This window comes from Hibiscus syriacus, unplaced genomic scaffold (assembly GCF_006381635.1).
Source record: "Hibiscus syriacus cultivar Baekdansim isolate YM2019G1 unplaced genomic scaffold, ASM638163v2 tig00110819_pilon, whole genome shotgun sequence".
In the NCBI taxonomy this organism is placed as follows: domain Eukaryota; kingdom Viridiplantae; phylum Streptophyta; class Magnoliopsida; order Malvales; family Malvaceae; genus Hibiscus; species Hibiscus syriacus.
In genome coordinates, this window is record NW_024062875.1 from 494,124 (window position 1) to 519,869 (window position 25,746).

The 25,746-nt window shown below is 33.7% G+C and overlaps 1 pseudogene; it reads right to left on the reverse strand.

Annotated features, from left to right (window-relative positions):
* Nucleotides 1-2,100: 2,100 nt before the first annotated feature.
* On the reverse strand, nucleotides 2,101-6,720 carry LOC120142087 (annotated as a pseudogene).
* Between the last annotated feature and the right edge of the window lie 19,026 nt (nucleotides 6,721-25,746).

Sequence of the window (25,746 nt, forward strand, 5' to 3'; positions counted from 1 at the left end):
AAGGAATAGGCCTAAGAGCCCAAAGCAATAGATATGCTAAATTTACTACATATTGGAGTGGGCCTAATAATATAAAAGTGGGCCTAAAATAAAAAGTTCTACGAAACCTTCAATTCTGTTATAGTCGGAGGTGGAAAGCTAAACAAGTTTTAGGGTTTTGGTTGAAGAACGACGGAAGAATGGCGAAGTGTTTCAACGTGGTTCAGAAGCAGAAGAGAGCACAAAGGGCGGAGAGAAAAAGAGCAATCCACGGCGACTCTTCAACTAAGAAGCTTAAGAATAAATCCCAATCATTCTCCGTCTCTGGTAAACGAAAACGCAAGCTTTTCAAAAAATGGCGCAGGGTATGATTGATGCCATTTTCAATCTATTCCCATGGGAAATCACTTTTTCTCCTGCTATATTTTATGGGTTATTTGTTTTAATGGAGTCTTTGGGTTCTCTTTGGAAATAATTATATGGGGTTTTCTCTCTCTCTTTGTGTATGAATGATAGGCAAAAGGAAGTGATAGAAAAGGGCTTGGTGACTATGGAAGATGTGGAAATGGTGGCTGCTGAAGGTGTTTTTAATTTGGAACTTATTTTCCTTTTTTCATTTTAGTGCTTGCTTTTATACCTGTTTCGTAGCTTAAAAACCACAATTACTCTGCTAAATTCTACTAATTTGAGTTAGTTTAATGATTGATAAACTGAATTTAACTACGTCTAAGCTAATAAGCTATTACAAAGGTGTTTTATATATTACCGCAATTCTGATCTATAAAATATTCATGGATCCTTGCATAACTTTTGTGATTGGATAGTTGGAGTGAAAATAATTGCAAGTTAAATGCTCTTGGAAGCTGGGTTTTGCTCTTTGAAAAAAACTATTTAAGGTGGGTTTAATGGATGATTATCTCTGATTTGCATTTTAAATTTCAACCTGCTTCCTAAATACAGGCACATCCCAAGATGCCACCAACAAAGCTCCAACAAATTCCACATGAAGAAGAATTTGAAGCTCAATTGCGTAAAGCGAAAAGGTTAAAATGCATTGTACCTTCGTATGTTAGCTGGATTTGGGTGCTTGTAGGATTAGAGTTTGTTTCCAACATGGATTTCCCATAATTTTTGAAAACGGGAAATCATATCTGATATCTATGTTTGTATATGTTCCTCCGGACAAGGGTATTTAGAAAAATCGAAATCCTTAGCGCTGTCCTTTGCTTTATGATTTTTAGTTTTGGATTATAGTTTCTTTTTTTCAAATAAATATTTATCGAAGTTATTTCACTCGTTGTGTAATATAGGAAAAAAGAAGGGTTCTAAGCCTGCCGTAGAAGCTTCAGTGGATTCTATGGTAGAATAAGTTTGATGAAGGAAACAAAGAGGGTATAAATTATTGCATATGAAGCGATGTTAAGGGTTTTGAGGGACTTGGTTTTGTACCATATTGTTGTCTCGAAATCAACATGGCGGTGATTTTGATGGGCCAATGCATGTTTTTTTTTTATTTGGTTGTAATGTCCAATGTTTGCACACCATTGTCCTTACCAGTTGATGGCAATGAGCAAAAGTTGTTGGGTATTAGAAAATAGAGAAATCAGATTGACTGCCATATTATTATTATTATTCATAATTAATAGAGGGACTAGGATTTGAATCATAAACAAGATATCAATACTACTTAACCATCAAGATAATGAGATTATCGATTTATTTCATTTTATTAAATTGTGCATAGTCATATATTGTTAATTAGATATGTATCGATTATATTTGTAATTATCATTTTAGTTGGTTTTGTTTTGGTCAAGATCTTTTGAAACTAATAGAGATGTCCACGGGTTACAGGATTTTGAACTGACTGAGAAAGTGATAATTAAGTCTGGAAAATATATACTACTGGATTATTTTTTAATTATTAAATTCAAAATAATCTTAATAAAATATTCAGTACTTATAACGCCATAATAAATAAAGAAATCTTTGGTCTAAAATAAAATTTGTAGTGGCAAATGAAATTAAATCTGAAAAAAAAAATTGTACATTTTCGTAAATTCCTCTTCACTACATCTTTAGAGTTGGGAAACTAAAGTTCAACTAAACCCTAGAATTGCCCCTAACGATAAATTCAGGGATTTACAAAATCTAGCAAGGGGATACAAGTCTAATATATAACCCAATCTTTGTGTTCTTCCACAATAAATTGCTTTCCATTACCTGGCATTACTAATTCAATCAAACATATTAGGAAGGGGTCTCACTGCCATAAATGCATCCACCATCTGGAAGAAAGATGACAAAATAATTCCCCATCAGTTCATGATCTTGGATTCGAAGATTTGATCACTTTGGGATTAGAAGATCCATAATATATCAATGCAGTATTCGAGAACCTTACCTCATCAGTTACTGCAGCTCGAGCCCTTCTATGTCTTTCTACTAGTTCAGTCAAGATCTCAGTGAGTCGCTTTTCACCTCACCCGTAAGCATGCGTCCCGCACCATACTCCTGGTAAATGATGGGGAGAATATAAAATACCAGGAAATGAAAAGAACCACAGTTACAGGCGAAATGGTAAAAATGATCAAGCCAGCAACCTTACCTTCTTTATGTACTCAAGTTCAGCATCATCCTCAAGGAAAAAGTTAAGATACTTGACTGGTATATCTACCTGAAACAAACAAACACCGTATTTCAGTCACACACTAGCGCGGAAACAGTAAAAAATAATGTTAAAAATGAAGGGAACCAAAATGATCTTCTGCAAAGCTTAACCCTAACTGAGCATCTGAATAGATGCATACGCACATAGACAAACACATACATCCACTATTCTAGCCCAGAAAAAGACGGAAACTGGAATATCAACAGCTTCAGCAAAAGCTAAACAAGGACCTGAATATTTGTGAGAATGCATGTGCATTTGGATCTGTATGTGCGACTGTGTGTGCATTTTCTAGGCAGATAATGAGAAAATCAAATCACCATCCTTGGATGGTAGTAGCATCACAAAGAGAAACTTAACTGATAACATGTGATGGGTTAAAGATTCTGAGATGTTAACAAGGAGACAGCAAATTCATTACCTCAAGATTTGCTCCATATTGTCTGTGTTTTTCGATGGATTCTTGCCCCCAGTGAAAGCAGGCTTGTTTACTAAAGACAAATGCAAGAAAGAAGTTAATAGTAATCTATTGATTTTCACCTTGCTGTAAGCTTTCCTTGTAATGACTCCAGCATGCACAAGTACACAGTATATGGACAAAAGCCCTCAGATCACTTTAATTGCTAGAAAATTAATCAAAAGAAAGGAAGCGGAGTGCAGAATTTGCAATAACTCAGCTAAACTAAAGCAAGAAACAAGCACAACAAAAGCGATCTAATCTAAATTATCAATAGATCCAGTTCCAACACGTTAATCAGAAAGAAGTACACAAGAGCCAAAAGCAATTGGATTGACAGTCTTGTAACAAAGGTTTGAGAATAAGTTAACAGAAATAATAAAATAATTAAAGCTCCTGCGTCAGTAAAATATTACTACACTTCTTTAATGAACCATGAGGATGTAAAAGTCATGAAACATATCCACGAGGCTCAAGATGCGTGATTTAGTTTAAGGAGAATTGGGTAAGCTTCACGTCACAATTTTTTTGAAAAGTCTGTCGTTACTCTAACAAGATGGATAAGGCCAAACGTGTACCATGTTGTCTAGAAAGAAAATAGTCAATCAGATAATGAGAATTTCATAAACTGCCTGTTTTTGATGTCCTTTGCAGAATCAGTCACGTAAATTGCTGAATTTGGATCACTAGCCGACATTTTCCCAGTCTCTCCCTGACATTATGTGTGCAAAAAATGATGTGGCTATTGTTAAACTAGAGAATGATTATACGTATTGATATTAAAGGCAGATATGGTATATTTGGAATGAACTGACATCATATTCAATATGATGCCAAAATTCATGTCTGATGTATCCCATTAAAGCACATTTGAAATCAACTAAATGGTGAACAAACATAATTGATGGTAGTGTGCTGACAAATATTCCATGATGAGTCTCCTAACAACACAAACCTCTACCATTAGCATCAGAGCATTGAAACATAATATTTTTACAGATATGGAATCATAATGTAGACCATGCACCTTTTAAGATTCCATCCTCAAATGAAACATCGAGGAAAAAATAGTCAAATGAAGCAGCTCAGTAAAATAAATCAAGATTGCTTTAGAATAAAAAGAAGCTAGTAATATCCATTTGCTTAAAGTTAAATTGTACAATAACTGAACAAACCATTAAACTTCTATGACCTATCAATCAAAGAAGAAAACACAAAATAAAGCAATTCAACCAAAATAGATGGGTACAATATCGAAATTTGGCCACATATATGCAACAGACTTTGTTTGCAAAGTTATGGATTGTGCAAACATTATGTTACAGGAAATACCCAATTGCCGATACAGATCTTTATCAGCAAAAACAAACTTAAGACGAATTTGTACAAGTTATCCTAATAATATTTATTCCTACAAAGAATACCTGAAGAGCAGGGAAGAATAGTGATTCAATCAATGCAGGCTTATGGTACCCTATACGAGGAGCAACATCTCGTGTCATTCTGAAGTATGGATCCTGAACAACGGCAACAAAGATTTTTACAAAATGAAAAAATATGATTGCATAGAAGCAGAACTAGAGAGAAAAATCCCATGGGAAAGGATTGACAAGGCAATCATTTAGAATAACCAAGTAATCATCAGTTTTTATCGACTGTAAACACATAAATTAAAATAAATTTTGCAAATTTCAGATTAACTTAAGGCTTCCTTTAAGTCGCATAGCAAACAAAGGCCAAGAGACCCAACAGCCAAACTTGCACCAATAATAACTGTTTCACAAATGAGGAAGCATGAAAGGCAATTGTAGTAATTTTTAAAATTTGCAAGCTATTATGAGCCATATAACGCACATGGAGCAATACAGAAAACTAAGAACTAACATACGGAAACCACGGTTATCACTTACACAACCATATGCTTAAAATATAATTTAAAGTAAGAGTTAATATGCTGTCCTAATATGATAAAAATTAGCAGAACCTAAACAAAACACTGAACCTGGTCAATTGCACATGGAATTAGACAACGTAGATCATCCTTGCCAGAGAATAGATGTGGGAATGATGAGGGAATGGGAACAGCCTGCACCAACACAATATAACCACAACCATCAACAAAAGCATATATTTGACACAAAATTTTAAAAAAAAGACTAAACAGCTATTAGATTTCCTTTTACGTGGAGAGTAAGCCAAAATTTAATGAACACAATCATGAACATCTGAAGCTCATGTGAAGTAAATGAAACGGTATAAAATCATACAATTTAAGATAGCATCACTGACATGGCAGTCATCACAAAAAGGGTAAATTCTGGAGCAAAGAAACATACCTGCACAGGTGGAAAACTAACTTTTCCAATATGATCCTCACCAGTGAATCCAAATATGCCAACAACCTAAATATCACCAGAAAGGAATAGTTACTCAACAATGAGGTCAAATGCACTTCCACTTGCAAAGAATACAAATAGCACCTGTTGTATGTGACACACTTGGCACCTTGACCATATTTTATAGAAGGCACTGCAAATCAAAACATTAGCAAAATAATAATTAGCCCCAACAGCTGTCCAAGAAAATGTTAAAGAGAAATGCTTAACAAATCCTGGTGTCTCCTTACCCTCCAACATAATCAAAATCTGAGAATATGAATGTTTTTGATATGTCAAAACCACAAGCAATGATATCTTTAGCATTCTCACGAGCGAGTCTTTGGCTCTCCTCCACAGAAAGATTTTTCCATATGCACTCCTCGTCATCAGTCAGTTGTATAACAAGAGGGAGTTTGAAGGCATCTTGAAGGTATCTGCAAAATTTATAGAATGAAGTATAAGACCAACACTCAGAAACATAAAACAACATCTATTTTGTTCTAATTCTCTCCAAGACCACAAAAGGAATTAAACTCCATGCTTAAGGAGTAATTACTCGAACCTGTGAGTAAGCTTCCAATAAAACTTTCCCCATTAAAAAATAGCAGAGGAAATAAAAACTGAAATTAATCTAAAAGGACTAAACTCGTAGAATTTTAGCTATACTCGTAGAGCTATAAATTCAGAACTGTTTCTATTAGTATATTCATATGAATCATAGTTCCATTGACCCGTCAATTCATAAAATTGTTACTAATGGTACAAATTTCAGTTCGTTTTTCATTCATATAAACTAATTAACTACGAACGGGAAAAAGAAGTTACTTGGTAAACATAAAGGAATAAATGGCCCAAATGCAAAGCTTCAGAAGAAGGTCCACGACCGGTATACAAATAAACTTCTGCCCTCGATCGTAAGCATCCAAGATGTCATTGAATCCGATGCGCAAAGAATACGCCACGGCGGAGGAATACGTGAGGAGGACGAGAAGTGAGGCGCTGGACACGGTCCACAAGGGATTGATCCAGCCTTTGGCAACCGAATTTGTCAATGAGCTTATCGTAATCGATCTTGCCGCCGTCTTTGGCCGATACTTCCCATGGATTCACCACTTGTTCCTCTTCTTGATGCTGGTTCTTAGCCTCTGTCTTGTCCATCTTCACTTAGAAGTGAAAGGAACTGATGTTTTGCTATAGTCTAGGTTATGGCGACGGCTATATGAAACTGTCATTCGTCCAATAGATGGCGGATTGTCTCAGGAAAGGCGCGGGATATACTATTATATATGATGTTATCAGATACATTATAATATATTTAATAAATTTGATTTAGCGTTCTGAAATATCGAGTAATAACACTGTTAGGTGGAAATCATGAAGAAATATTAAAAAATTTGGCAACCGGCAAACTTAGTTTGGCGGTTGTATCGATACAAATGAAAAATGTATCGATCCATAGCAATATAACAGGTAAAAATATGATAAACCGGTGTCATTATGATAAAACTGATAACCGCTACCGGATATTGAAAGTCGATAAATTAATAAGTATCGACACTTTTATAATTTAAAAGAGAAGAAGTTATAGCGCTTAAAAAGTGTCGATACTTTATACAAATGTATCAATCCATAGCAATATAACAGGTAATAATATGACAAAACATGTCTCGAAATGATAAAATCAGTAAAAAGATACATGATATATTGAAAGTGTCGATACATTAGTATAAGTATCGACACTTTCGTAATTTAAAAGAGAAGAAGTAATAGCGTCTAAAAAGTGTCGATACTTTATACAAATGTATCGATCCATAGTAAAATAACATGTAATAATATGACAAAATATGTCTCGAAATGATAAAACCGGTAAAAAGATATCGGATATATTGAAAGTGTCGATAAATTAATATAAGTATCGACACTTTCGTAATTTAAAAGAGAAGAAATTATAGCGCCTAAAAAGTGTCGATACTTTATGAAAACGTATCGATCCATAATAATATAATAGGTAAAATATGACAAAACCGGTAAAGTGCTACCAGTTATGTTGAAAGTGTCGGTACTTTAATAAGTACGCGTAAACAAGTGTCGACACTTTAAAAGAAATAGGTAAATATCCTATCGAAAGTATCGACATTTAACATAAAAAATATCGATACTTATATAACTGTATCGATTAAATATAAATAATATATCCGGTGTAAATATAAAGTCATAGCTAAATTTCCTCTGAAAATAGATAGAGTTTTTGAAATCGAAGCGTAATTGTTGCTGCATTTCAGAAGGCGTTTCTACGTTGAAGTTTGTTTGTTTGTTGCTGCATTTCAAATCGAAAGGTACGTCTTTGAAATCCTAGTTTTTTATTATTACAGTAATTAGGGTTTGTATGTGTTGTTGTTTGGGGTTTTCGAAGTAAAGAAGCATTTGAGACCGATTACATGTAGAAAGTGATCTTCTAGGTAGATGATAAATATCGATACTTTTATTTAATATTATAGGTAGAAAATGATATTATAGGTTGTATAAATGTGCCGATACTTGGAGTATTGAGTGTTCTCATTCGTTTGAAGGAAATAGGAAGGTTTTTGGACCGATTATTATATATATTATAGGTAGAAAAAAATATGGATACCTGTATATAATTATAGGCAGAAATTATATTTTAGGTTGTATAAATGTGCCGACACTTGTTGTAGTGGCCATTCAAATTCTATTGAAGACCAATTGTTTTACCACAAGAGTGGTTATCGATTTTTGTATACAAGTATTTGATTTGATTTGCGTAAACTGATATATGAAGGGAAAATGAAGTCAATGGGTAGAAAGCAACCAAAGGGTAGATATATGTACTTCTAGTAAGTATCAATTTCTTTTTGTTATTATTGTTGAAATGGTAATGGATTAAAGCATTTAGGAACTTTAAATTGATTACAAATTTTAAATGTTGACAGTATGGACGAATGCAAAAGGATGAAGGAAGATGGCACACACAGCGGTTCAGTATGTAAAATGAAATTGACATTGAGTATTATTTAGCGTTAATGTATTGATTAAGAAACGTTTATGCTTAATATTAGGTGAAAAAAAATGTGAGGTCGAAATGGAATTCGATGAGTGATGCTCAAAAGGAACCTTACATCACACAGTCAAGGAATGATAGTAAAAATACAAAGAACAGAGGAAAGCACATGAAAAGAATGTATTCATTAAACTTGTAAATACGTTGATACAAGATATATAGAACAATAACATTATATATTGTTAAAAAATGTAGGATGTGTCGACAAGGTGCAGCATAAAAATGTGTATTCATTAATTGAACACCTTAAAAAGAATGATCAGTTGAATGTGTTGATGAAATGGGGTTTGGATCATTGATAGGAGTAAAGGATCGACCAATTCGGAGGAAATTGTGTCGATCCTTGATGGAGCAATTTGATGTCAAACAATGTATTGCTAAATATGGCAATTATTCATTCCCTATAGGGTATCAACTGCTGCAGCCGTCTTGGGGGTACAAAACAAAGGTAAAAGTGTTGTAGAAGTCTGTAGGAGTAAGAACTGGAAAGCACTTGCCTCCAAATATTGTTTGAATCATAAGGTGACATATGCTGAAGTTGAAGAGGTTATCAAAAGCGGATCTTACCGGGGGATGAGCTGAAGGCCCGAGTTCTATTGTACCTTGTCGGATATTTCTTTGTCCAACAGGTGATACGTCAACGAACAAGGACAATATGAAGCTCATTTGCGATGAAGGCTTGAAGCGTGAATTCAATTGGGCTGAATATGTCCATTCGAGATTGATTGAATCAATAATCACCTTTCAAAAGGGTAGCCAGAGATACCTCAAAGGGTGCATAGCAATCTTAGAGGTAACTGAGTTGAAGAATGTTTTTTTGTTTTTTTATATAAAATGATGGTATAGTTATTATATAAAATGATTAATTTTATTATAAATGCAAGTTGCACTGTTCGATTATTGGTCGGCTGTGATAGTTACCGGCTTATGAAAGACACGGAGTGGCACGCATCCGTGCATGGAGGAAGGAAGAGGTGGTTAGAGTGATGGCGAAGTTGAAGGTGGATAGACCGAGGAAGCTAGAAATGGTAATAATGAAATTAAATAATATTAAGAATATAATCAATGTCTTAATACAAATTTAATTTGAAGGTTATTTTTCAAGAACGTAGAGGAGCAGAGAGCAGAGAGAGGGAAGAAGAGATGGTTGGAGGGGTGGATGACGGTCAGGGGTTTACGGTCAGGGAAACATAGTAAATTCGACATTTTGATGTCTGAATTGGCTGATATTAAAAAAATCGTTTTTGATATTCATCAAGACAATCAAGTCGAAGAGACACATGAAAGGCATAAGATGGAAGTGGAAGGAAAGATAGATATATTGTGAAAAAGTTGAGGTATTGAGTGGTGAAGTTAATATGTTGACGGGTGAAAAATTGATGGAGTTGTCAAGGAGGTTGTGGAAATAAGGAGTGAACTTTCGGGGGTGAAGGAGGTGGTTCAGAAAAACTTGGATGAAGGGGGGAAATTGAAGGGTGAAATAAAGAGATGAAGAGCTATATAGAGAAAAAATACGATGAACTGAAAATTTGAAGAAGAAAATGGAGAAGAAAAGATGGGAATGAAGAGAAAAGATGTCACTAACATCTATACATCGGAGAGTGTTATAGATGCAGATTTGGATTCGAAATGTCATGCACCCCAGAAGAAGAAGCAGAAGGTAAGTTTAATAAAATAACTTAATTTGATTTTTATCATGTTATTGTGACACAAATTTGTATGCAAAATTGTAGGTTGTAAAAGCAGATATTCCAATCGGAATTGAACCGGTCGAAGCTTCAATTTATGATTATTTATGGAATAGTTAGAATCGGGGTAAGTTACTTATATTGCTTTGTGAGTGATATTTAAATATTTCATGAAAAGATATTAATCATGAAAAGATATTAATCCTAATGATTCATACAGATATAATGTAATCTCAATGGGAAATCAATACGCACAAGTATCCGACGTTGCAACGTTAAAGCCTATGGAATGGGTTGGCGTGTGGTAAGTAAATCAATTAAAAGACAAAACCTATTGAATATGTTCTGATTGTGTAATTATTTTGTTAGGTTATTGATTTGCTCGCCTGGACAATATGTTATGATTCTAAAAGTCAGGTCGGATGATTGGCTACATTCCATACCACTTAGCGTGAGTTAAATTAATAATGTTGAAAAGTAATGTTATAGACGTAAATTAATAATGATTGTCGCGTAATTACAGCAACATGTGTTTGGACAACAACGGTAATGTTGAGGGTATTGCGAGCTTTTGGGGTGTCATGTTGCCTAACTATATGAAATTCACCAACTGTGAGAAGGTAAGACACCATACGAATAGCATAAATGATGTTTTTGGATATATAATGTTGAATTTTGTCAAATTGTGTGTGAAATTTGTTGCAGATCATGATCACAATAACTACAATAATTCACATTAGTATCTGTTGGTGTTGGATATGAAAGAACGTGTTGGAACTGTATATGATAGTCTGTTTAAATCTAAAGCAGCTAAACAGAGTGAATAATGCTAAGAGATTGGTATGTATGAAAGGAAATTAGTAAATTATAATGCATAATTTGTTTGGATCATAACTTCATATTTTTTAATGCAGATGAAAATATTAGATAGTTATAATGAGAAACACATTTGGGTAGAAGCATGTGGCTCTCTAGGAAAAGTCCCCTTGCAAAGATTCAAATTCGGGAGCATAAGATGACCGACAATTGAATGGATATGATTGCGGCATCTATGTGATGATGTGGATGGAATCGATCGTTCTAGCGGGGCTACTGTGATTTTGTAAGTAGAATTAAAATTACTTTGTCGTTACATTGTTCAAATAACAAAAGGAAGCAATGATGTAAATGTAGGGTTAATTTTGTATAAGATTTTAATTTTGTATACGATTTATAATTTTGTATGTGAATGTAATTATGTATGAGATGGGAAAAGTTATCAATTGGTTGTTGTATATTTTTTTTAAACACAGTAGGATTCTGCATTATTCCAAGTGTCACTAACATAATTGTCATCATGTGCGGGACTGAATGGCTATTCCATATCTAGGTATGTTCAATAACTACAAAATGCAATAACTTTAAAGTAATAGGTAAATTCACAATGTAGGTGGTAAAATAAAATAACACATGGAAATGTGTCGATCATTTATAAAAAGTATCGATCCCAAAAACATCGAGACCCATAATTATAAGTAATAGGTAAATTATCAATCTACCCGGTCTAAATACACCGTTTATGAGAAAACAGTTGTACATAAAGTATCGACACTTGTTTAATTTGTGTCGATCTCATACTTTGTGTCCACAATGATTCCTTACCAAGGTCACCATAATGTCGACATCCAAAAACATCGAGACCTATAATTATAATGTAATAGGTAAATTATCAATCTAACCGGTCTAATTAAACCGTTTATGAAAAACATGTGTACATGAAGTATCGACAGTTTTTGAATTTGTGTCGATACTTGTGTCCAAAATGATATCCTTACCAAGGTCACCATAATGTGTCGATACATTTATAAAAAAGTATCGATCCAAAAACATCGAGACCCATAATTATAATGTAATAGTAAATTATCAATCTGACCGGTCTAATTACACCGGTTTATGAGAAAACAGGTGTACATGAAGTATCGACACTTTTTAATTTGTGTCGATACTTTGTGTCCATAATGATTTCCTTACCAAGGTCACCATAAGGTTCGATACATTTATAAAAGTATCGATCCAAAAAACATCGAGACCCATAATTATAATGTAATAGGTAAATTATCAATCTAACCGGTCTAAATACACTGGTTTATGAGAAAACAGGTGTACATAAGTATCGACACTTTTTGAATTTGTATCGATACTTTTTGTCCAGAATGTAAATGGTCAAAAAGTGCACAAAAAGTGTCGATACATTTATAAAGTATCGATCCTAAAACAATGAATTCATAATTTGAATGTAATAGGTCATTTTGCAATGTAACCGGTATAATATACCTATTAATTTGAAACAGGTGACCATAATGTATCGACACATTTTAAAGTTGTGTCGATACATTTTTAAATTACTCGCATTTTTTTCATTCATATATATGATACAAACTCCAATCAAAAACCCTAAACCTTACTAAACCTAAACAAGGCAGAAGAGAACTCATCAACTCCGACGAATACCAGCGTTCATAACAGTTACGATCAAATATTCAGGTAAATTTGTCGATATTTTGCCATAATTATGGTTTCTTGATTTGCAGATTGGTCACTTTGTTTCCTTAATGTGTTGTGTTCCAATGTAACATCCACACCGAAAATGGCTCCAAAACGTAAGCGTCAGAATCGAGGCTCTTCTCAACCCATCTTCTCAACCCACCTCTTCTCCCAGCTCTTCTGAGGAAATCAGGTCGTTCGACACTAAGAACTTTAGATCCAATGCGGAGAAAGAAGATGGCAAAGGAGTTTTAAAGTAAGGAAGATTCATCCAACGTGTCATTGACCTGGGTTTCTTGTTCGATGGTAAATAGATTTTAGTTTTAAATCCACTTTTACATCGTGGGGTTGGCTTGAATTCCTTGGTGTAAACCAACATATTACCCAACATAATTAGAGTATTCTACAACAATGCTTCCTTCCAGTATGAGCCTAATAAGAGTAATATAATAGGAATTAATACTCATGTCATGGGAAGGATATATATATATATATATATATATCTCCGAGACTATTGCTTCGGGTATAGATGTCGAGAATAAAGGGGATTCAGATGAAACTGACTTAGATACTACAAAAAACGGTTGATAGAAATAGCCCAATTAACCTAGATGTAGGCGAGTGTTCCACAAAATGCTGACTTGGTTTATTCGGCCTTATGGGGAAAAACATTCAATGATTCGAGACAGCGATTATTGGTGGATAGCAAAGTATAGATCCAAAACGGCTCCAACATTGCTAGAATGATGTTTAAAACATTTGTATATATGGTCACAAAGGGAGCATCAATTCACTACTACCATATGGATGTGTCACCCATCTGTTGAAAAAGAAAGAAGTTGATTTTTCGCTTGACGCCCCTGTTCGATTAACCCGCAAGATTGACATGTTATTTATTAAAAAAGCGGATATGATTTTGTTGAAAAAGTCGGTTGGAAGCGTGTCAAGGATGTCGGATTAGATCTAGAGAGGGAGGACAATGAAGACGACTAACCAATGGGAGACGGGGGAGGAGACGCTGTAACACCCCCAACCCGTATCCGACCCGGATACGAGTCCGAAGTGTCACATTGACTTTTCAAACCTTGACTCTTAAGAAAAATCCCGGGAAATTTAAAACTTATTTAAAACAAATACAGACTTTATCAGTGCTCGTACTTAATGACTTATTACATGCCAACACTTTATACATAACCAAAAACATACTTTATCAAATATTTCTGATCTGATCTTTTGGTAAGGAAAACTGACCTGTCTTGCTCCGCATCACTCCTTACTCTTCTCGAAACCTACGTGTGAAACAATCACACGCTAAGTCGAAGACTTAGTGAGGCATAACCACTTATAATGCACTTTAAAACATATTGATACATGCATGTTCTGTTCTATCATGTTATAGCAATTCCAGGCATTTTCATATCGTATAGAATCATATCAGATTAATCGCAGTAATTCATACATACACATTTCATCATTCACATGTTATCATATCACATACTTTTTCAATCAAACACTATACACACAACATCATATAATTTCTATAGCATTTATCATACCACTAACTTATATTGTTCATATCTCTGGATTAGCCCATGTACATATGTGAGAACTATCGTATGTGAGTCTATAGAGGTTGTGCACTATGCTGTCACCACAGCTCGTATAAATGCACCGAAGTGCCCCGTAGAATTGCACCGAAGTGCCCGTAGAATTGCACCGTAGTGCCCGTAGAATGATGTCCATAAGGACCACGTAGAATTCCTTAAGAATCATATACATATACTATGATCAAGTATGTGTCTTTCAAGACTTCACACAGGTTCCAAAGGATATACATATGTCCTAAAGAACCGAATAAACCCTCGACTCTTGGCATGCCAACTATACCCCTAGCTCTCATGACACATAACATGGGCGTTATCATTTATTTCATTTCAAATATACACATAAACTTGTAATTCACTTTCACATATCACGTATCACATAGCTTCTTTTCATATGATCACATAGTCACGTAGTTCACTTACCTGTATCATTTCCATATAATTCACATGTCACATATGTCATGTTTTCCTATAATTTCTATCATTTCTCACCAATCACCTTTATTCATATAAACATACTTATCATATCTTGTTCACCTAAAATCATATACTTCATATAATATATCGAAACACCTAGAACACTTTCACGTAGCTTATAGTCATAAGTTTTGTCTCGTATCATATACTTGTTTTCACATATATATTCCTATCAATTCTTATACCATCACATAATTCCTTTAACATACATAACATATCATGTAACATTATAATAGAAATACTTATAAGTCATATCACTTAAAGCATATATACTTATAGTCACATTGCTTATATCTTAATCGTATGCCTTCTCTTAAACATATATATTCACATGTTCAGGTAATTCACCATTTCATCACATAATTGGGTATTCATATAACTCATTTCATTTCATTTCATATCTATCTATATATATATATCCTCAAGATTATCCTAATATAAATCATATAGCACTCTTATTTCGTATTCATCTAGGGCAGACTTATAAACATATCTCACTTCTATTATTCTATATATAATCTAATCTGTTACTTAATTCAATTTCTTATAGCTCTTATAATCTTCTCATATAACTTCACAAATTTCTATCATTCAACCCATGTGTTATAGTTTTATTTAAACCTATGAATCTTTCCATCTAGCTTATCTTATACGTTCATCTTATCATTTATGTTCAAATCCCCTAGTTGGTGTACTATTTTCACTTCATCCTATAGATCAATATTATCCAGTTTATTTCACTTATCATATAAAAATATAATTATATTTTACTATGATCACATAGTTTATATCTCATACTTTGCTTTCTCATGTTCACCTATATCATGTCATATGGCTCATATCTTTCTCATGCAGTCACATAGTTCAGTTTCACATATGTATATATATACCTTATATAGCACATACTTCTCATAACATTACATTCAAAGCATGTCAACACATATATTCATGCATACATACAATTCATGTCATTCATATACGTATCATATATTCATGCATTCCAACATAGGAAATAGACTTGTCGCAAGTCTTGTTTCCATTTAGCACCATAACTAACTAATATGCACTCACCTGGCCTCACTAGCCAATTCCAATCTCTTATCTTTCCCTTGATCGATCTTACTTGCTAAACGTTCCGGAATTGCTTTATGCGTAGAATCTACATAAATGTACATTTCGAGACCATCATTAGATACTTACACCTTGTAATTGGATACTATCAATTTAAACGAACTTATTAAATCCATATCCCCAATTTTCCTTTAGGGGGAATCGGTCCCCCCCCCCATGGGGGTATCGGTTCCCCTATGACATACTGGAAATTCTTGCTCGTTTGAAGGGGTATCGGTTCCCCTTGAATGGTACCGATTCCCCTTGCCCAGAAATCATATTTTCAACCCGAAAATTACTTCATTTCCTCTCAAACACTTCATATATCATCCCCTTTTCATCCTTAACTCTAGTATACATACTTAAACCAATCTATATTCATTTATTTCATCTTAAACCTCAAATTCTATCTTCCATATAAGATTCAAAAATCATACCAAATTTCCAATGTGTTCTAATTCCAATTCTAACACTTCCTACCTCTTAATTTAATCCTTGACAAGTCAAATTCAACTTCACAATCTATTAACTCCTTCCATATCAAAAATTCACTTAAAAACTCATTTTTCTTAATTTCTCATAACTTGTTAATCTTTGAGGTTTAAGCCCCCTAAAGCTTTCCTTAATCTTTCTTAATATCCCAAGAATCAAAACAAGCTTTAAAACGAAAGAATTAACCAACTAAAGACTCACTTACCTTATACCAAGCTTCACGGTGGAGAGGAGGAAGAAGAAGACTGAAGAATGCTCTGGACTCTTCTTCATACGTGCTTATTACCCTTAAAAAAATTATAAAAAATCTTTCTGGTCAATGACCATAATACCCTTAATTTCCTTTAATATTACCAAATAACCTTCAATATATATTCAAATAATCATTGAATTCTTTCATTCTTCTACTTTAGTCACCAAATTCTGAAACTTTACAATTTGGTCACTAACCCGGTATTGCGGATGTTACAAATCTCCCCTCCTTTAAAAAAAAATTCGTCCTCGAATTTTTCACTAAACAACTTAGTAAGAACATATCTTCTAATGTTCTTATGTTACTTCTTTTACTTAATCCTTCTTTCTCTTAGTTCTTCAACTACCTTTTTCCTTTATACATCTTTATCATGTTACTTATCCTATAACCAATAGCATCAGTTCTTATCACTCAAAATCCTTAATCAATCAAATTCTTTATCAATCTTTAATTACCTTATAACCATACCAAACTTGTATTTCGTCATCATTTGACCAAAATACAACTTTAAATCTTTTTCAATGTGTCTATATCAAAAATTGTCCTATGTACTTCCATAGTAATCGTATCTGATCCTTTAAATCAATCCCTTCCATTTCTTTATTCCTTATTCCTTATACATTAATCATATATTTCCTTTCATGTTCACATACTCTTGTCTTATTACTTATACTCATCTTTATGTACCAATCTTCATTGCATCCTCATTACTTTAATAACCCATTTCTTATACATAACTTCATTCTTTATCATTCTTATACTTGTATTTTTCTTCCTGAAGATTCCATGCAAACACTGATCTCAGTTTCTACATCATAGCTATCTGCTCAGAATATACAACCATATTCAAATTCACATCATAATCAATTAACTCAACTTTATCTTTTCCTTCAATCCTATTATTCTATCCCTTTTACTCTGACAGCTAGTCAATAATATGTTCAATCTAGGGTACAAACCCTAATCAACCAAACACATACATCCTGTCAAATCGAAATTATCTTAAAAATTCACTTACTCAACTTATCAATTTCACCTCTATTCTCTTATATCCCAAAATTTCTTTTATTCAAACTCAACATTCTGACTTCCTGTGTCCTATAATTTGATCATCGATATACACATTCTCAAACTCTTCTTATCAATCCTCAGCTTTACTTAAATATACAAATTCTTACTTCCTTTTCTTTACTATACCTCATTATTATGATCCCAATATGCAACTGTATCCAGATCCATTGCAGATCTGGTTATCATATCCAGACAATATCTTATAATCTTATAATTCCAGTACATTTTTATCGCATACTCTAGTTAGCCAATGCTAACTCTTTCCATCTTAACCGCAAACCCTTATCATAAACATACTCTTGTTTATGCGCAATATTATCACTTCGTTCCAAACTCATAAGCTCTGACATATACATCTTATACGCTTGTCACTGATGCACTTATCCTTGAGTTCTTCTATACGTAATCATCACGTCATTAGATCTTTTTAACATTCTTATGGTGACACCCGTTCACCATATTCTATCTTATTCACATAATAGCAAAACTACTCTACATCGTTTTTCCGATTCCAAACGATGAAAATTTTCTATCATTATTCAGATATGATTTCAGCTTTCTGAAATCAACTTTTGATCTTACTAGGCATTTCCTGAGGTGTCTGCTCTTCATCCTGCCTGTCCAGGGCAAGTGAATAGCTATCACCATCAGGAATATCACCTTTCACTTACTTCGAAATTATCACGATCGGATTTCTACTGTATTAAACTATTCTTATTTTATTAGCAAGACAACGTATTCCTTACACTATCAGATCAGAAATTTTTCAATCTATGTTGGCATGTACACCTTTTATGACCTTTTGGACTTCGGTTTATGCCGAGAATCGGCTAAACCATAGCTCTGATACCATTAAATGTAACACCCCAACCCGTATCCGACCCGGATACGAGTCCGAAGTGTCACATTGACTTTTCAACCTTGACTCTTAAGAAAAATCCCGGGAAATTTAAAACTTTATTTAAAACAAAATACAGACTTTATCAGAGTGCTCGTACTTAATGACTTATTACATGCCAACACTTTATACATAACCAAAAACATACTTTATCAAATATTTCTGATCTGATCTTTTGGTAAGGAAAACTGACATGTCTTGCTCCGCATCACTCCTTACTCTTCTCGAAACCTACGTGTGAAACAATCATACGCTAAGTCGAAGACTTAGTGAGGCATAACCACTTATAATGCACTTTAAAACATATATTGATACATGCATGTTCTGTTCTATCATGTTATAGCAATTCCAGGCATTTTTCATATCGTATAGAATCATATCAGATTAATCGCAGTAAATTCATACATACACATAATTCATCATTCACATGTTATCATATAATCACATACTTTTTCAATCAAACACTATACACACAACATCATATAATTTCTATAGCATTTATCATACCACTAACTTATATTTGTTCATATCTCTGGATTAGCCCATGTACATATGTGAGAACTATCGATATGTGAGTATATAGAGGTTGTGCACTATGCTGTCACCACAGCTCGTATAAATGCACCGAAGTGCCCCGTAGAATTGCACCGAAGTGCCCGTAGAATTGCACCGTAGTGCCCGTAGAATGATGTCTATAAGGACCACGTAGAATTCCTTAAGAATCATATACATATACTATGGATCAAGTATGTGTCTTTCAAGACTTCACACAGGTTCCAAAGGATATACATATGTCCTAAAGAACCGAATAAACCCTCGACTCTTGGCATGCCAACTATACCCCTAGCTCTCATGACACATAACATGGGCGTTATCATTTATTTCATTTCAAATATACACATAAACTTGTAATTCACTTTCACATATCACGTATCACATAGCTTCTTTTCATATGATCACATAGTCACGTAGTTCACTTACCCGTAGATCATTTCCATATAATTCACATGTCACATATGTCATGTTTTCCTATAATTTCTATCATTTCTCACCCAATCACCTTTATTCATATAAACATACTTATCATATCTTGTTCACCTAAAATCATATACTTCATATAATATATCGAAACACCTAGAACACTTTCACGTAGCTTATAGTCATAAGTTTTGTCTCGTATCATATACTTGTTTTCACATATATATTTCCTATCAATTCTTATACCATCACATAATTCCTTTAACATACATAACATATCATGTAACATTATAATAGAAATACTTATAAGTCATATCACTTAAAGCATATATACTTATAGTCACATTGCTTATATCTTAATCGTATGCCTTCTCTTAAACATATATATTCACATGTTCAGGTAATTCACCATTTCATCACATAATTGGGTATTCATATAACTCATTTCATTTCATTTCATATCTATCTATATATATATATCCTCAAGATTATCCTAATATAAATCATATAGCACTCTTATATTTCGTATTCATCTAGGGCAGACTTATAAACATATCTCACTTCTATTATTTCTATATATAATCTAATCTGTTACTTAATTCAATTTCTTATAGCTCTTATAATCTTCTCATATAACTTCACAAATTTCTATCATTCAACCCATGTGTTATAGTTTTATTTAAACCTATGAATCTTTCCCATCTAGCTTATCTTATACGTTCATCTTATCATTTATGTTCAAATCCCCTAGTTGGTGTACTATTTTCACTTCATCCTATAGATCAATATTATCCAGTTTATTTCACTTATCATATAAAATATAATTATATTTTACTATGATCACATAGTTTATATCTCATACTTTGCTTTCTCATGTTCACCTATATCATGTCATATGGCTCATATCTTTCTCATGCAGTCACATAGTTCAGTTTCACATATGTATATATATACCTTATATAGCATACTTCTCATAACATTACATTCAAAAGCATGTCAACACATATATTCATGCATACATACAATTCATGTCATTCATATACGTATAATCATATATTCATGCATTCCAACATAGGAAATAGACTTGTCGCAAGTCTTGTTTCCATTTAGCACCATAAACTAACTAATATGCACTCACCTGGCCTCACTAGCCAATTCCAATCTCTTATCTTTCCCTTGATCGATCTTACTTGCTAAACGTTCCGGAATTGCTTTATGCGTAGAATCTACATAAATGTACATTTCGAGACCATCATTAGATACTTACACCTTGTAATTGGATACTATCAATTTAAACGAACTTATTAAATCCATATCCCCAATTTTCCTTTAGGGGGAATCGGTCCCCCCCCCATGGGGGTATCGGTTCCCCTATGACATACTGGAAATTCTTGCTCGTTTGAAGGGGTATCGGTTCCCCTTGAATGGGTACCGATTCCCCTTGCCCAGAAATCATATTTTCAACCCGAAAATTACTTCATTTCCTCTCAAACACTTCATATATCATCCCCTTTTCATCCTTAACTCTAGTACACATACTTAAACCAATCTATATTCATTTATTTCATCTTAAACCTCAAAATTCTATCTTCCATATAAGATTCAAAAATCATACCAAATTTCCAATGTGTTCTAATTCCAATTCTAACACTTCCTACCTCTTAATTTAATCCTTGACAAGTCAAATTCAACTTCACAATCTATTAACTCCTTCCATATCAAAAATTCACTTAAAAACTCATTTTTCTTAATTTCTCATAACTTGTTAATCTTTGAGGTTTAAGCCCCCTAAAGCTTTCCTTAATCTTTCTTAATATCCCAAGAATCAAAACAAGCTTTAAAACGAAAGAATTAACCAACTAAAGACTCACTTACCTTATACCAAGCTTCACGGTGGAGAGGAGGAAGAAGAAGACTGAAGAATGCTCTGGACTCTTCTTCATACGTGCTTATTACCCTTAAAAAAAAATTATAAAAAATCTTTCTGGTCAAATGACCATAATACCCTTAATTTCCTTTAATAATTACCAAATAACCTTCAATATATATTCAAATAATCATTGAATTCTTTCATTCTTCTACTTTAGTCACCAAATTCTGAAACTTTACAATTTGGTCACTAACCCGGTATTGCGGATGTTACAGACGCAATGATGGAAGAAGCTGCAGAAGCTCCAGAAGCTCAAGTTGGACAGGATGTCATAATTACGATAGTGATGGAATACATGGTCAATTTTCGGGAGCATATTGATTCCCTTGTGAGCGGAATGCGAGCCGATATTTCATCATTGCGCGATGAAGTCTCCATGTTGCGTGACGAATTACATCAACGGCATCAAACGAGTTAGGTAATTAATTATTTTATGTTTCTAAACATTTACACGTTCTGAAATGTATTTTATTTTCTTTTAACAGATGTGGACAACCAAGCGGTCAATGAAGATGACGATGAAGATGATGATGATGATGATCCAAACAAGTATATCATGTTTGCAATGCCGCCTGCAAGAAAACTAGTAATTTTTTATGTCAATGGTGTCCTTGCTTACATCCCAAGACATCCAGAAGGTTTCAATTCTGTTAATTTGTATCCATTATTTTAACATATAAGCGTACAACTTTAATCTCATTTGCTTCATGTTGCAGATGTTATCCTCAGAAATGGATTATGTGAATTTATGCAATTTTGTACACAGAATTTTGTTATTGCCATTTGGTCATCCAAGATGAGGTTAGAACTATTGAGCAATTCAAATTACTATAGCCAAAATCGTTAATATACAATTAAATGTTAATATTCAAACTTGATTACAATCTCAGTCATAACATGGACCGTGTACTTGATAAACTACGTTCGTTCTCTGACCACTTTCTATTCATTTGGGTAAGATGATTGTCATTACACTTTGCTAACTTTAATTTGTCTAAGATTCCTACATATTTATGTTCGACTGTTTGTAAACAAGATCAAAGAAAGTGCAAAACAACAGATAATTTTACATACTGTAAAGATCTCAATGATGTTTGGAACGAGTTTACTGATTTTAACGTCCTAAATACACTGTTGGTCGATGATTCACCGCGAAAAATGATTCATAATCCGGTAAGTTACAGTTATGCCATATTCTTCCAGTTAAACAGTTGTTCATAGATTGATTGATTAACAATTTATGTTTTTTATTAGATAAACAATTACATATGTCCACATTCTTTCGACGCTGCTTCCCATTCGGACGACGAAGCTCTAAGTATGACACAAATTTATTTCTGATTATGCTCATTTAGTTTCTTGTTAGTAAAATTGCACCTGATTAGTTTGATTATTGAAATTATTTATATATGTCCTCAGAAAAAGGTGATAACATACGCGAGTATTTGGAAAATTTGTTGAAGGCGCCTAATGTTCCGGACTTCGTTAGCGATAACCCTTTTCCATTTGATTAATTTCGCTGTAGGTACATTATTTGAACATTATTATCCAGAAATTTGTTGTGTATTAATGTTATGGTTTGATTATATTGTGTGTATATTTTTATTCCATTCAAAAAAACTAAATCATATAACACAGTAACTGTGTCTTTTAATATGAATATTACATTATAACATGTGATTTATACAGTAAATATTACATTCCATGTGATCAATGTGACAACCCCATCAACTCATAACTCAGCTTTGTACTGAAATATTGTCTTTTACTGGCTTTGTGTCCATAATGTATTTTCCAACCAAAGCAAGTTCACAAATAAGTGTCGATACATTTCTATCAAGTGTCGATCCCAAAAGCATCGAAACCCGTAACTATAATGTAATAGGTCACTTTACAATGTAACCGGTTTAAATTTACCGGTTTTCTGAGAAAATAGGTCTACAATATGTATCGACACTTTATTCATTTGTGTCGATACATGTTGTCCAGAATGTATTTCCAAACCAAGTGCACGAACAAAGTGTTGATACATTTATACCAAGTGTCGATCCCAAAAACATCGAAACACATAATTATAATGTAATAGGTAACATAACAATGTAACCGGTCTAAATATACCAGTTATTAAAAAAAAGGTATACATAATGTATCAATACTTTATACATTCGTGTTGACACTTTATGTCCATAATAAATTTTCCAAACAAGTTCACGAAAAAGTGTCGATACATTTAGAAAAAGTGTCGATCCTAAAAACATCGAAACCCGTAATTATAATGTAATAGGTCACTTTACAATGTAACCGGTTTAAATTTACTAGTTTTCTTAGAAAATAGGTCTACATAATGTATCGACACATTTTAAATTTGTGTCGATACTTTTTAAAATTACGCGTGCTTTTTTATTATATATACAAAACCCAAATCGAAAAACCCTAAAGGCAGAGAACTCTTCCACTCCGACGGTGATGACCTTCAAATGGAGCCCTAACGTATAAACATTGAAGAAAATCGAAAACGACCAATAAGTATCAATGTATTCATGTAATTGTTCTTGAAGTGGTAATTGGATTCAAGTGTTTAAGATCTTTTAATTTATTACAAATTTCAAATCTCTACAGTCTGACTGAATGCAAAATGATAAAGGAAGCTCATAATCATGTTGATTGCATAGCCAATAAAACACCCTTTCAGGTCTAAATGGTAAGCTACGAATTTGTAAGACAACTTTCTTTGAGGGTTTAGGGACTGAATCCCTACAACGTAACGAGTACATGATTGAACATTACATATAATAGTTGTATTCAGTTGTTGAAGAATTGTTTTTAATTTTATACGAATATAGTTGTAATGTACAAACATGATTGAATGTTGTGGTTTATTTGCAATAACAATAGGTTGTTGTACATGTTTCTTATATACAATAGGAGTCATGTTGATACTTAGGATATATGGAGATCGTTGTCTGCATTATTCCAAATGTCTCTAACATCATGTGCGGGACTGAATGACCAGTCCATTCCGTCTTCAAAAAAATCAGTTGAAGTAGGCTGCGTGCTTGTATTCAAACCCAGCTTGACTTGAGGACATGTTAGTTTGTTATGTCCCTCACCGTTGCAGAACCCACATCGCCTAATTTTCTTCTCGACCTTGTTCTTTGTTACTTCTTTTCGCTTGCGTTGTTTTCGTTGAGGGTCGCGAACGTTGTTTAATACACTGCTCCGATTGACTGAATCATTCAAACCAAACAAGTTCTCAAATTCTTCTGTTAATCTTTTCATCTCATCTCTTGCGATTTTGAAAGACGCGTCTGTCTTTGATGCAGCATAGCATAACATACTTGTTGTTGCACGTAGAGAAGCAAACCTTGCCATTTGCATTATTACTGTAGGCACATTAAAATCAACAAAACTGGGTGCAGAAGCCTTCGCATCCTTAGTCCACCTAATTTGAATCAAAGACCCGGGAAAATATGTATAATCCAAGTGCTTCAAAACGTGAAGTTGATGGCGACATGGAAGTCCAACTGTCTCGAATTTTCTTCATGAGTAATTTAGGGTTTCCGTACGAGAATCAAAACTAATTTCAAATGTCCTATTTTTTTCTTTGTACTTTTTCAAATAAAAATATTGACATTCATCTGATAAGGACTCAATCTCTTCCTGAATCCGGTACAATGTCTCCCGTTGAAGTTCTTCTTGGAACGCACGCAAAGATTTACGCGTATAAATCTCAGAAGCATGGCTTTCAAATTCAACCAGTTTTGTGATCAGGAAGTGCTTCGTCTGGGAACTTAAGTAATCCGCTTTCAACTCGTTCAGACACATTCTACTAATTTCATCTTCAATTGCACGAAAAACATCTAAATATGTCTTCTTGTGTTTCAGTGCAATTGCGAGTGAAGCATTCATAGACTCGCACCTTTGTGTTGAGTGAATATTAACAAATAAATGACCGGTTAGATATGCTTGTGCCCATAAGTGTCGAGTATTTCCCTTCTCAATCACCCATGGATGTTTTTCGACGTTGAACTCTGAAACAACTGAACGCCATTGAATATCAAATTCGTCGGTTGTCCACCAGGAAACCATGCATTTTGAGAATGCTACTGTAAAATTTTGGGTCACCAATGTTAGCTTGTGCATTGCGAGAAATATGCC